This window comes from Pongo abelii, chromosome Y (assembly GCF_028885655.2).
Source record: "Pongo abelii isolate AG06213 chromosome Y, NHGRI_mPonAbe1-v2.0_pri, whole genome shotgun sequence".
Lineage (NCBI taxonomy): Eukaryota > Metazoa > Chordata > Mammalia > Primates > Hominidae > Pongo > Pongo abelii.
Window position 1 is genome coordinate 55,315,101 of NC_072009.2, and position 14,708 is coordinate 55,329,808.

The window sequence follows — 14,708 nt, forward strand, 5'->3', positions numbered from 1 at the left end:
TCACTTCTGTGGATAGTATTAAGATAACACAGTCAAATCATGAAGATGTTTATACCAAGGATTTGTCAAAATCTCATTTTGATGCTATCCCTATGCAGAATTATTAAATCATTAAATAGCTGGGCAAAGGTATATGTCACAGTTACACTTGTATATAGCTTTAAGAATAAGAGTCACTGTTCTGCACATGTCCTGGCTCCAGATGCATGTGTTGTTATTAGGCTTTTATTATGGTCTCTTGTATAAGGCACAACATTGGCAGTGGCCAGAGAGAAGACAAGGAAATCTCATCAGCTACATGGGTGTGGATTCAGTGAGAAGTCACAGTCTACTTTATGGACAAGACCCTGGCAGGAGAGTCAAATCACCTGGATGCTGGTATCAGTGAAATATCAAAACCTCTTCTCTGGGCAGGATTTTTGCAAGAGAGGAGACTCACTTCACCTGGGCAATTGGCCTAGCTATTTTTCACAATGCTTCTTATGTGCATTACCAAGGCTGGAGAGTGACCTCACAAGGGTCCTGGGACCCAGAAATATGTCACAATCTCCCTGTGGTCAGGGCCTAGGAAAATGCAAAGAAACATCACCTACATTCTGAGCTAAGTGATATGTTACAATGTTCCTGTTGGCAGAACCCAAAAAGGACAATGATCACCTGGATACAGTTTCTGCTTATGTGTCAAAAGGCACTGTAAGTGCTGGGCCAAGGCAGTAGAAGGAAGTCACATCAATTCATGGTGGATGTAGATATAAAACACGATTCTTCTTGTAGGCAGGTTTTAGACAGATAATTCACATCACCTGGGTGATGGTCCCAGTGATATATGAAATTGCCCTTTGCAGGCAAGGCCAAAGAAGGTATTATACATTTCTTTGGTGCTTGTTCAACATATGGCACTATTTAATCTGTGTGCTGGGCCTAGAAAAGAGAGTCAGATTATTCATGTGCTGGACATGGTTACCTGTCCCAATCACACTCTCAGATATGTTTGGAAATAAGATTCACATGCCACACAACACCTGGTTTCCTGTACGAGTCAACTCTTTCTATAAGGTAGATGTTAGTAGAGGAGTCACAGTCTCAACAATGGTCAAGACTCATGTGTAGGAGCCCCAATCCCACCTGAAGATTGTGTTCCAGTAGGGAAGACATAACACCACAGGTGTGCTGGATCGTGGTTCAAACTTTACCAAACCACCTGTGAATCAGATCTATGTATAAGAGTAATTATTTAAAATTTGACTGTTTTTTATGTGTGAGATTAATATCTCATTCCTAGGCCCTGTTCACTTGTGAGAATGATAATCATGTCAGCTAGGTGTGCATTTAAAAGTCCCATTCTCAGTTCATTTCTGGCCTCTCTTATGACAATCATTGTACAATTAAGGCTGTATATGATATACCTGAGTGTTATAATCCTTTGTGAACTTTATACAATTGAAAAACCCAGGACATAACCCATTGTCATGAGACTGGCTATGAGAGTCAATTATCTCTACTGGCTGGGTCCAGGTATGAGAGTTATTATTCTGCATGTGTGCTTAACCCAGATATATGTCAAAACTTGATCTGAGACCAGGGACAAGAAAGGAAAGTCACATTACCTGGGTGTTGAGCCATTTATACAGTATAGTATTATTTGAAGGCTGGGCATAGTCAGAAGTGTCAGCTTTATGCTGGTCCAGTGATACAATATAATCTTGGTAATGTGACAGCCTCAAAGATTATGTCACCAAGCACACTATTGACAGGAAAAAAAGAAAAACAGGAGTGTCACTCTACTCTACCTAAGTGCTGGGCTTTGCAAACTGTAATAATCTGCTGGCTTGGCAGAGTCTAGAGTATGAAGGAAAGCCACATCACATAGATTTTGCAATCAGCGGTATGTCACAACTTCCTTGGTGAGCTGGACCCAGGTAGGAGAGTAGAGTCACATGAACTAGATGTTCAGTTAATACTTTCCAATGTCCTCTGGGGGCAGGGAACATGCAGGAGAGAAAATTCCCCTACTTATAGCTCCAGAGATATGTGATAATATCCCCGGTTGGCAGGGTCCAGACAGAAGAGTCACATTATAATGATATGAACCCAGTGATACGTCACAATGCACTCATGGGAAAGAATTTATGCCAAAACGTCTCAATGGCTGGGTACATGGCCTAGTGATGTACCAAATTTTGTTGCCTTTGAGGGTGACACCATTAACTGTGAACTGGCTGTGTATACGAACATAACAATTTCATGTGTTTCCTGGGCTTTGATTGACACTCTATGACATTTGAAGGCTTTATACAGCATGCATGGGAGTTGCAAACCACTCTGAGGCCTACATGCTTGTATGGATTCTTGATCTTACATATTACCCTAAACTCAGGTATAATAGTCAACATCTCTTCTGTAGTCTGGGTTCAAGGATGAGACACTTTATTATGCCTGTAAGCTGGATCCAGAAATGAGTCACCATCCCACCTATGGCCAGATCCACATAGGAAGGTCACAATTCAGATTTTGTACTGTATTCACTTGTTAGACTCAAGACCTTAACAGTGAGGTTTGGACTTATGGAATAGTGACAATGTTTGCTTTTACTTGGTTGTGTAATCGAGAGTCCCAATCTGAATTTTTGCTAGTCCTTGTCATGAAACTCTCTGTACTGCACACGTTTATACATTATGAGGTAGTGTTGTAAAGGTCTTTGAGTTTGGTACAAATATGCAACCCACAACCTCACCTATTGCCTAGTTCTAGTGATAAAAGGCAAAATATCTCCTTTGGCTGATTCCCAGTGTAATTTAGACCATCATGCCTGTGAACTGAAGTAAGGTATATGTCATAGTCCCATTTGTGGGCCAAAACTAGGCAGGGGTGTAACATAACTGTGCTGTGCCAAGCATCATGTCACAATGCCATCTCTAGGCAGTGTATAGGAATTAAAGTCTTATTAACTGGGTACTGGACCCAGCACCATGACACAATCCCATATGTAGAAAAAGAATGGGCAAAACATCAGAGCCAAGACACCTACAGAATTAGCTCAGTATATGCCAAAATGCCTTCTGCAGCTGCAGGAAAGCATGATAGTCACATTTTTAGTGTGCTATTATTATATATTATTATATGCCATAATTCTCAGTGTATGCAAAATCCGGGCAAAAGAGTAACCTTATATGTGTGCTGAGCCCTGCAATAAGTCAAAATTTCTGTTTGTTTGTATGGTTCAAGAGAAACGGGAGTCAATAAATCTGAGTGCTGGGCTCAGCAATATGTCACAATGCCCTCATTGCAAAGATCAGGCTGAAGAAGAGAGTCGCTTCACTTAGGTCTTGGGCTCACAGATAGATCCCACTCTCCCAGTAGGGCAGGGCATGGGCTGCTTTCCTAGTTGTATGTCACAATCTAACATGTGAGCAGAAATCAGGCTGAAGAGCCACATCACCTGGGTAGAGCATCAAGTAACATGTCACCATGCCCAACATAGACATATTTGATGAAAAATACAAATAAAAAAAGAATCACAACACCTGGGTGCTGGGCTCAGCAATATGTAGTAATTCCCTGTCTTGGAAGAGTCCAGGACAAATAGGAGAGTCATGTCACCTAGATTTTGCACTCAGTTGTATGTCACAATTTATTTGGTGGGTAGGTTCCAGGCAGGAGCATTACCTAGATGCTATATCTAGTGATATATCACAATGTCCCCTGTGGGCAATGCACTGGGAGGAGAGACATATCACCTAGCCAATAGGCTTGGAGGTGTGTGAAAATATCCCCTGTTTTAAAGGCCCTGGCAGAAGAGTCCCATTATCATTATTCTGACCCAGTGATATGTGACAATGCCCTTTTGGAAAGGAATTTAAACAAAAATGCCTCAACACTGGGGTATGATGCCAAGTGATATGACACAATCTCTTCACCTTTAAGGGTGAAACAATTAATGGTTAGCTAATTGTTTATACGACAGTCACAATCTCATGTGTGTGCTGACCCTTGTATGACATTCTCTGCAATATCTGGGAACATTATACAACACGCATGAGAACTGAAAATCTCTCTGAGGCCCACAAGCTTATATGAATTCACGATCTTACATATTGCCCTAAATCAAGGTATGACACTCAGCATCTCTCCTGTAGGCTGGCTTCAGAGATGAGACCATTTTTAAGTCTGTGACCTGGGACCAGATATGAGTCAGCATCCCACCTGTGACAAGATTAGCTTTTGAAAATCACAACTCCAACTTGGCCCTGTATTCACTTGTTAGACTCAGGACCTTAACAACGAGATTTGTAAATGTGAGAAGATAACAACTTTTACTTTCATTTGAATGTGTAGTGGAGACTCACTATCTCAACTTTTTGCTGGGATCTGTTATAAATATCTCTGTACCACACTGGAAGGTTTTATGATATGAATCAGTGTTGTAAATTTCTCTGAGCTTTATATAAATATGCAATGAAGGGACTAACTTATTGATCTAAACCTAGTGATGTGAGGCAAAATATCTCCTGTTGGCTGAATCCCAATATAAGCTTGATCATCATGCTTTTGAATGGAATCAAGGTATCTGTCATAATTCCGTTTGTGGGCAAAATCTAGGCAGAAGGTTAACATCACTTAGGTGCTGTGCCAGGCAATGTGTCACAATACTCTATCTAGGCAGGGCCTAGGAAAGAGGGTCACATTAACTGGGGGCTGGAACCAGCAATATGATACAACAACATGTGGAAGAATACCAGCAAAGTTATGGGAGCCAAAACACATACAGAAAGGGAAAAAGGTATATCAAAATACCTTCTGTGGCTCTGGCACAAGCAGGAGAGTCATGTCATTAGGGGACTGGGCCAAGCAACGTGCCCTAATTCCCTCTTTATGCGTGACCTAGGCAGAAGAGTAACATCATCCAGGTGTTGGGCCCTGAAATACAGCAAAAGTCTTGTTTGTGGGGGTTGTTCAGCAACCAGACAAGAGTTACCTTACCCAAGTGCTGGACTCATCAACATTTCACAATCTTCTTATTGTCAAAGCACAGAGAGAATAAGAGAGTCACATCACACAGGTTGTGTGCTCAGAGATACGGCCAAATGTCACCAGTAGGCAGGGATCAGGCAGAAAAAGAGAATCATATCATCTAGGTGCTTCTTTAGGTATATGTCACACTTTAATATGTGGGAAAAAACAAGGCTGAATACCATATCACGTGGTCCTGGGTCCTGAGATATTCATAAGCCCCCGTTAGAAAAGGACCCAGTCAAGAGAGTTACATCACATAAGTTCAGGTTCCACATACATGTCACAATGCTCCATGTGGACAGGGCCAAGCAGGAAGTCACATCACCTAGGTGATAGGCATAGAGATATGTCACAAAGCTTTTCTTTTTTTTCTTTCTTTCTTTCCTTTTTTTTTTTTTCTGAGACAGAGTCTCACTCTGTTGCCCAGAGTGGAGTGCAGTGGCACCATCTGGGCTCACTGCAAGCTCTGGCTCCTGGGTTCACACCATTCTCCCACCTCAGCCTCCCAAGTAGCTGGGACTTCAGGCACCTGCCGTGGCACCCAGCTAATTTTTTGTACTTTTAGTAGAGACGGGATTTCACTGTATTAGCCAGGATGGTCTTGATCTCCTGAACTCAAGATCCACCTGCCTCAGCCTCCCAAAGTGCTGAGATTATAGGCAAGAGCCAACACACACAGCCACAAAGCTTTTCTTAAAGCATGTCCCTGGCAAAACAGTACCATCACCTTTGTGTCTGGCCTAGCAATATGTCACTCTTCAAGTGGGCAGATCCCAAGCAGAAGAGCCATATTACCTGCATGATAGGCCCTTTGATATGTCAAAATGCCCTCTTTTCATGGCCCTGGCAAAAAAAAAAAAAAGTATCATCACCTGTGTGCCTGGCCTATGAATATGTGACTATCCTATCCTATGTTCAGTGCCCATTCCAGAGAGGACAGTTACATCTTTTAAATGATGGACACAGTAATATGTCACAATGATGTCTGTGTCATGGTGCAGTCCAGAATATAACATTACCTGGTTACTGCATCAAGTGACGTCAAAATTCTTACTGAGAGCAGGGCCCAGGGAGAAGAGTCAAACCACTTCAAGGTTGGCCCTGGGAGATCTCAAAATTTTATATGTAGGCTTGAATCAGAATGAAATCACAATGGTGCATGACAAAGATTTATATCACAGTCATGATGGAATAAAATTCTAGAAATTAGGTTTACAATACCACACATGTCCTATTTTCATGTAGAAGAGTTGCCTTCATCCATCTACGAAAGTGAAAGTTCTTGCTGTCAGCTGGGTTTGCGTATGAGACTGACAATTTTCTCTGTGTGCTAGGCCTTGTTATGGCATTCTTTATACAACAGAAGGGTGTAACAAAACATGTGTGAGTGTTGTAAACTTCTGTGACATTTTTACCAAGAAGAGATCATTGACATCTCTTATGTTCCTAAACCTAGTTATAAAAGTCAAAATGTCTCCTATTGGCTGGGTTCACATATGAGAGTCACTATCATGGCTGTTAGTTGTGCCTAGGTATATGCTACCATGCCCTCTGTAGTTATTAAATGGGCAGTAAAACCACATCACCTAAAACATGAGCCAAAAATGTTCCAATATTTTATTTGCAGGAAGGGCCATAACAGAAAAGCCACAAAATTTGGCCATAGGCACAGGTCGTTGGCATAATGTCCTTGCTGAAAAGTGTCCACACAGGAGAGGAGAGCCATATAACCTAAATGGTGGGCCCAGAGAAAGGTAACAATACCTCCTGCTGAAAGGGCCCAGGCAAGAAGGTCATGTCATTTAAATGCAGTGCTTAGAAATGCCACACTCTTCACTGGAAGCAGGGTTCAGGCAGGAGAGAAAAGTCAAATAACCTAGATGATGGGTCCAGAGATTTGTTAGGATCCCTCTGAGGACACTGTTAAGACAGGCAAGTCAAATCACCAAGGTTTTTGACCAATGTGTATATCAAACTGTTATCTCTAGGCTGTAAATAGGCAGGATTATTAAATCACTCAGCAACATGGCAAAGGTATATGCTACAACACCACCTCTGGAGAGGTTCAGGGATGAGAGTCACCATCCTGTAAATGTTCTGGCTCCAGGTACCAGAGTTGTTATTAGAATTTTTATCTTCTCTCAAGTATATGGCACAATGTCACCTGTGGGCAGGGAGAAGAAAGGAAAGTCACATCATCAGAGTCGGTGCTGGTCCAGTGAAATGTCACAATCCTTCTTGTGGGCAGGACTCTGGAAGAAGTTTCACATCACCTGGATGATGATTTCAGTGGTATATCTAAATTCCCCCTGTGGACAAAGCATAGGAAGGAGAGGAGAAAAACTGCTTCCTAGGCAACTAGCCTGGATATATGTCACAACTGTCCCTATGGGCAGGAAAATGCAAGAGAATGACTTCACCTTTGTGCTGAATTCAGTAATATGTTACAATCTCTCTGGTGGTCAGGGCTCAGGCAAGAGAGAAAAAAAAATCACCTAGGTGCTGAGTTAAGTGATATGTTACAAATCTTTCTATTGTCAGAACTCCACCCAAAAATGAGTCACATCACCTGGGTGCAGTATCCTGTTATGGGTCACTAGGCACCATAAGTGGAGGACCAAGGCAGTAGAAGGAAGTGACATCACTTACATGATAGAACTAGATAAAAGCCATAATGCTCTTTGTAGGTGTGTTTCACGTCAAGATTTTACATCAGCTGGGCGCTGGTCCCAGAGATGTGTAAAAGTGCCCTCTGTCGCATTGCCAGAAAGGTTTTATACATTGCTTAGGTGTTTGGTGAACATATGTCACAATTTCAACTGTCCTCTGGGCCTAGATAAGAGATGCAAAACCCTCATAGGCTGGGCAAAGCCATATTTCTCAATCATACACTCAAAAATGTTCAAAAGTAAATTTCACAGTCCCACACTAGTTCTGCCTTCAGGTATGAGAGTTAATACCTCCTATCAGTTTGGTCAAAGTACAGGAGTCACCGTCTCAACAATGGGCAAGATCCACATATAACAGCCCCAAATCTGGCCAGGCACTGTGGTTCATGCCTGTAATCCCAGCACTTTGGGAGGCTAAGGTGGGTGGATCACCTGAGGTCAGGGGTGGCCAACACGGTGAAACCCCACCCCTACTAAACATACAAAAAATTAGCCGGGCATGTTGGCAGGTGCCTGTAGTCTCAGGCACTCAGGAAGCTGAGGCAGAGGAATCACTTGAACCCAGGAAGCAGAGGTTGCAGTGAGCCGAGATGGCACCACTGCACACCAGTCTGGGCAATAAGAGCAAAACTCTGTCTCAAAACAACAACAACAACAACAACAACAACAAAATGTCCCAATCCCACTTGAAGATTGTGTTCCAGTAGGAGAGTCAAAGCACCATAGGTCTGCTGAGTCATGCTTCAAATGTCACCAAGCCACCTGTGGATCAGATTCATGTTTGAGAGTAACAAAAATTTCTACTGCTTATGTGTGTGAAATTTAATATCTGATTTGTAGGCTTTGTTCATGTGTGAGAGTGACAACTGCATCAGCTGGGTGTGTGTCCAAGATTCCCAATAGCCCCTGGTCGCTGGTGCCTCTTATGACATCTTTTGTACCACTCAGACTTTATGTGATATGACAGAGTAGCATACTTTTCTATGAATTCTTAAAGACGTAAGATTGAGGAATTTAACCATGGCAGAAAGACTAAGGGAATCAAAATAAATTCCCTGGCTGGGTCTAGGCATGAGAGTTATTATTGTGCATATGAGCTGAATCCAGGTCTATGTCACAATTTCACCTTTGGGCAGAGACAAGAAAAGAGTCACATCATCTGCGTCCTGAATCAGGGAAACAGTATAATCTCCTTTTAGGCAGGACCCAATCATAAGAATCATATCACCTGGGTACAGTCTCAAATAATATGTCAATATGCCCACTGTATACAGGATTGAATAAATAGTGATAGTCACATCTCCTAGGTGCTGGGCTCAATAACATGTTATAATTCCCTCTTTTGACAGAGTCCATAACTAAGGGGAGAGTCATATCACCTAGGTTTTGCACTCAGTGTTCTGCAACAATTTCTTCAATGGGAAGGATCCAGTCAGGAGGATAGAGACACATTACATAGATGCTATATCTAGCAATACGTCCAAATGTTCTCTGTGGGCAAGACATTGGCAGGAGAGACACATTCCTGAGCTGAAAGACACAGAGATGTTCAATAACATCCACTGTTTGCAGGGCTCAAGAGAAGAATTACATTATTATGATTCTGACTAAGTGATATGTAACAATGCATTCAAGAAAAGGAATTTGAGGCAAAAAGTATCAAAACCTGGGCACTAGGTCTAGTGATATGACACAATATCTTCATCTTTGAGGGTAAAAACTTTAAATTTTGGCTGACCATGTACATTAGTGTCACAATCTCATGTGTATGCTGGGCCAATATATTACACTCTCTAAAATACCCGTGGGGTTTATGAAACCTGTGTGAGAATTGCAAATGTCTCTGAGGCCTACTTGCTCATAGGGACTCACAGTCATACATATCATCCTAAACCTAGGTTTGGCAGTCAACATCTCCCCTATAGGCAGGGTTAAGGAGGAAGACCAATTATTAAGCCTGTGAGCTTGGTCCAGAAATGAATCATCATTTTCCCTGTGGCCACATCCACATATAAAAGTCACAATTCATACTTTGTGCTGTATTCCCTTGTTAGACTCAAGATCTCAACAGTGGGCACTGTAAATGCGGAATGGTGACAACTTTTATTTTCAACTAGTTGTGTAAGTGAGAGTCATAATCAGAACTTTTTGCTGGGCCCTGTTATGAAACTCTCTACCAACAAAGAGTTTATACAATGTGAGTTACTCTTGAAAGATTCTATGAGCTTGGTACAAATATGCATTCCACGATTAAACCTATTGCACTAAGCCTGATGATGAAAGGCAGAATATCTTTTATTGGGTGAATCCCAATATAAAGTTCATCATCATGTCTGTGAAGTGGACTTAAGTATATGTCATAATCCCTTTTGTGAGCAAAAGCTAGGCAAGAGGGTAATATTACTTAGGTGCTATGCCAGGCAATATGTGACAATGCCTTCTCTAGGCAGGGTATAGGAAATTTGGTCACATTGACTGAGTGCCGGACCCAGCAATAAGACACCATCCCACATGTGGAAAAAAAACCTAGCCAAGTGATGAGAGCCAAAGCACCTATCTAATGGGCACAAGATATATCAACATATTTGACTCCAGCACAGGCAGGGAGTCAAATTATAAAAATGCTGGGCCCAGCAATGTGCAATGTGCCATAATTTTCTTTTTGTTCAGTACCCAAGTAGAAGAGTAATATCACCTGGGTGCTGGACCCTGTAATAGGTCAAAATTCCTTTTTGTGGGCATCATTCGGGAAAAAGAGGAGAGTCACATATCGTGAGTGCTCTGTTCAACAATGAGTCAGTATCCTTATTTTGAAGGCCCAGGCAGAAAAAAATAGTCCCATCACTTCAGTCTTGGTCTCAGTCATGTGTTTCAATAGCCCCTTTAGGCATGGCACAGGCAGATTAGGAGAGTCATATCACCTAGGTGCTTCCCTAGGAATATGTCACAGGGTAACATGAGGACAGAAACTAGGCAGAAGAACCACATAACTTGGGTGCTGGGTCCTGAGATATGTCATGAGGCTCTCTTAGGACAGCACCTAGGCAAGAGGCTTACATCACCTCGGAGTAGGTTCTCTGCTTATGCCACACTGCTTCATAGGGGTAGGGCCCAAGGAGCAAGTCACTTCACCTAGGTAATGGGCCTAGAGATATGTGACAATGTCCTCTATAAAGTATGGCCCAGGCAAAAGAGTACCATCACCTGTGTGCTTGACCTAGAAATGTATCAGTCTCCAGTTTGGCAGGGCCCAAGCAGGAGAGCAGCATAACCTAGATGATAGGCTTGGAGCTATATCACAATGCCCTTTTTGGGCATGACTCTGGCAAAAAGCACCTATGCCTTTGTGCCTGGCCTTTCAATATGTCACTATTCTTTCTCTGTGCAGAGAACATTCCAGAGAAGAGAGTTCCATCATCTATCAGGTGGACACAGGCATCTGTCACAAGAATTGTCGTGGGCATCGTGCAGGCAACAATGTAACATCACCTGGATGCAAGATCCAGTGATATATTACAATCCTTACTTAGAGAACGGCCCAGGCAGAAGAGTCACATCACCTTGAGCTTGGCTTGGCCTAGGTAGATATCAAAATCCCATATATGTGCTGGAACAAGCCTGGGGAGGCAAACTACGCAGGTGCATGGCAAAGATTGATGTCACAATCACACTGTCCAACTATTCCAAATATGAGATTTACAATAACCCACACATCCTTTTTCGAGTGTGACAGTTGGCTTTATCCATGCGAGATGATAACAGTCCTACTGTCAGCTGTATGTGCACACAAGACTCACAATTTTACCTGCATTCTGAGACCTGCTTTGACTCCTTCCGTATAACCCAAGGACTTTGTAAAATATGGGTGAATGTTGTAACCTTTTGTGACCTTTGTGCAAGAAGGTGATTCAGGACATCATGCATTTCCCTCAACCTAGTCATAAGAGTCAAAATATCCTCTATTGGCTGAATCCACATATAAGAGTCATTGTCATTCCTGATAGTCATGCCTAGGCATATCTTAAAATTCCCTCTGTGTTTATGAAGCAGGAAGAAGAGCAATGTCACTAAATGGTGGGCAAAAAATATTCCAGTATTCTCTTTGTAGGCAAGGTCTTTTCAGAAATGTCTCAAAACTTGTGTGCTAGGTTTATCCCTGTGGCACAATGTCTCTGTGGGCAGTGACCAGGCAGTAGAAGAGAGACATACTACCTAAAAGCTGTGCCCAGAAATATGTCACAGTGCCTCCTGTTGACAGGATCCAGAAAAGACAGTCATCTCATTTCGATGCAGTGTTTACAAATGCTACAATTACTAAAGGAAGCTGAGTACAGGCCAAAGAAGAGAGTCATGTAACCTAGATGAGGTGTCCAGAAATATGTGACATTCCCCCGAGGAGATTTTTTAAGATAGCACAGTCAAAACACCAAGGTGGTTGACACAGATATTTGTCAAAATCTCATTTTGGGGCTATATCTAGGCAAAATTATTAAATCACTCAGGAGGTGGGCAAAAGCCTATGTCACAATTAAACTTGTGGAAAGGTTTAAGAATAAGACTTATGAAACTGCACATGTCCTGGCTCCAGATATATGAGTTGATGTTAGGCTTTTGTTATGAGCTGAGGTTTAGAGCACAATATCATCTGTAGCCAGAGAGAAGGTAAGAAAGTTACATCACCTATGTGGGTGAGGGTCCAGTGAGATGTCACAATCCCCCTTGTGGGCAGGATCCTGACAGAAGTGTTACATCACCTGGATGCTTACATCACAGTGACATTTGAAAATGCCCTATGTGGGCAGGACTTTGGCAAAAGAGGATGCTCATTTCACCTAGGAAATTGTCCTAGATATATGTCACAATGGCCCTCATGTGCAGTAACCAAGCTGGAGAGTGACCTCACATTGGTGCTGGGCCCAGCAATATGTCACAATCTCCCTTTGGTCAGGACCCAGGCAAAAGGAAAGTAACATTACCTAGTTGGTAAAACAAGTAATATGTCACATAAATCCTGTTGGCAGAACCATAAGAGAAGAATCAATTCCCCTGCATGTAGTACCCAGTTATGTGTCACAATGCACTGTAAATGCAGGGCCATAGGAGTAGAAGGGAGTCATGTCAATTACATGATGGACCTAGATATAAGACACAATTCTCTTTCTAGGCAGTTTTCAGGCAGATAATCCACATTACCTGGGTAATGGTCCCAGTGATATATAACAGTGCCCTTCATAGAAAGAGCCAAGGAATATGTTATATATTGCTTAGATGCTTGTTCCACATATGGCACAATTTCTTCTGGGGCATGGGTGTATAAAAGAGATCCAAATTATTCATGTGCTGTGCAAAGTTACCTGTCCCAATCACACTCTCAAAAAGGTTGAAAAATAAGTTTCACATCTCACACAAGTCCTGGTTTCCTGTATGTGAGTAAACACTTTCTATGTGTCAGGTCGAACCAGAGGAGTCACAATCTCAACAATCAGCCAGATTCATGTATGACAGCCCATTCTCACTTGAAGCTTGTGTTTCAGTCGGTGAGTCGCAGCACCACAGTGTGCTGAATCATGGTTCATATGTTACCAAACCACCTGTGAATCAGATTCCTTTATGAGAGTAATTATTTCAACCTTCGACTGCTTTTCTATGTGTGAGATTCAGGGCCTACATTAGTAGGCCCTGTAGATGTGTCAGAATGACAGTTGTGTCATTTGCATACATGAGTCACATTCTCACCTGGTTGCTGGTCTCTGTTATGACATTCTTTGTACCATTAAGGCTTTACATGCTATGCCTGAGTGTTATAATTCTTCGTGAACTTTATACAAGTGAAAAACCCAGGACTTTACCCATGGCTTCAAACTGGTTGTGTGAGTCAAAATATCTCTTCTGGTGAGGCTGCACTCCTTTTGTGGGGGCACTAGCTGTGGAGAGTCTGTCCCTTGCAGACCCCTGACCTGGTGACAAAAAAATAAAATATGCTGACACACAGATATTTTGCTTTGCCAGTCCAGCTGAGGGTCCCAGGCCACTCAGACTCTGAGGAGAGTCCTGTAAAGAATGACAAACTTGGCACTAAGCAGCTTGCAATCCAAGCATGTCTTTAATATGGAATTAACAACAGAAGCTTTGAGTAAACACAGCTGCACATAATTAACATGGTTAAGAAAGTAGTTCTACAAATGATTAAGGTCAGCTAACATGGTCTAAAGTAAATACTTTTAGTAGGCAATTTTCCTGGTTGAGCTCCCCACTGAGAGAGCTCTCTGGTTCAAAGACTGGTTAATGGAGGTAAAATAAACAGACTTAGCTGGGGAAGCCTATATTGTCCGTAACTTTACCCTATGACCTAATATTCTCAAGTAAGAACTGGCCACCTGAAGCCTGTTCAATTATTACAAGCTATGTAATCTTTCAGCCTTCCAAAAACTTTGTGACTATTCCTTATAATGTTCCCCAATATTTCCTTTTAATATTTCAGCCACAAACCTGAGTGAATCACAACATACTGGCTGTGTCCAGGTATGAGAGTTATTACTGTGCAGGAGTGCTTAACCCAGGCATTTGTCACAATTCCACCTATGAGCAAGAAGAAGCCAGGAGAGTCACATCACCTGGATGCTTAGCCAGTTATACAGTATAATCACATTTGTAGGCTGGGCATAGTCTGAAGAGTCACATCAGCTGGATACAGACTGAAATAGTATGACATTAATCCTGTTATTGACAGAAAAAGAGAAGAGTCACTCAACCTAGGTGCTGTGCTCTGCAATATGTAATAATCCCCTCTCTTCACAAAGAATATGAAGGAGAGTCATATTCCCTAGGTTTTGTAGTCAGCAGTACATTACAATCTACTTGGTGAGCAGAACCCAGACAGAAGAGGTGGGTAGCATGACCTAGATGTTAAGCCAAATGATATTTTACGATGTCCTCTGGGGGCAGGGCACAGGCTGAAGAGACAAATCACCAAGCTTATAGGTCCAGAGATACGTGAAACTATCCTTTTTTGGCAGGGTCCAAGCA